We start from the raw sequence: 751 nt of genomic DNA, 5'->3' as shown, positions 1-751 counted from the left end.
CACTGCTGCACCGCCGCCCTGCCGTCTCTGATCCCTCCACTGCCCGCCCGCCGCTTCTTCTTCTTCTTCTCCTAGTCTGCTTTTGCTTTAATTATGTTGTTAATTCTGGTTGCTTGATTGATTATATTGTTACATTGTTATTGTTGTTGTTGTTGTTCTGTTTCTACTCTTACTTCTTCTGTTTCTACTTGATTCCATTGTTGTTTCATTGGTGTTTCATTGTTGTTGTTGTTATTGTTGTTGTCCTGCTGCTACTTTGTTTAATTGATAACTGTTGTTGTTTTTGCTGGTGCTTCTGCTTGTGCTTTTGGTGTTTCTCTTGTGCTTCTGGGATTTTGGAGAAGAAGGGAAGTGATAGGGGCATTTTGGTTCGAATGACGATTTTAAAACAAACTGAAATCTTGGGGACCATTTTATAACGAAAAAAAATCGAAGACGAAAAAATTTTTTGACCTCTACGTTAAAACCAAAATCATATTTATCCATTTTTTTATTTCTTTTCTTTTTTTTTTCTTATTCTTTACCGTGACAAAAAAATATATCAAATCAATTCTACAACGCTATGAAACTTTTTTAGATTAATCTATCTTAAAGTTCAATGATTTGATTGATGATATTAATTGCACATATTATATTATATAGGAAGCATTTCAAGTGCACCGGGAGTATCGGTGCACCAGTTGTTTTAACCGTTGATCTGAATTATAAAAAATATATATAATATATATTAATTCAGATCAACGGTTAAAAC

General features: G+C 33.4%; 1 protein-coding gene across 1 annotated transcript in view; it reads right to left on the bottom strand.

Annotated features, from left to right (window-relative positions):
• The window catches only part of LOC107490087 (lupeol synthase-like), an 18,150-nt gene that overhangs the window by 4,582 nt on the left and 12,817 nt on the right, over nt 1-751 (bottom strand). The gene's annotated exons all lie outside the window — the stretch shown is intronic.

Source organism: Arachis duranensis, chromosome 5 (genome assembly GCF_000817695.3).
Source record: "Arachis duranensis cultivar V14167 chromosome 5, aradu.V14167.gnm2.J7QH, whole genome shotgun sequence".
NCBI lineage: Eukaryota > Viridiplantae > Streptophyta > Magnoliopsida > Fabales > Fabaceae > Arachis > Arachis duranensis.
This window is presented reverse-complemented; position numbering and strand designations above follow the sequence as displayed.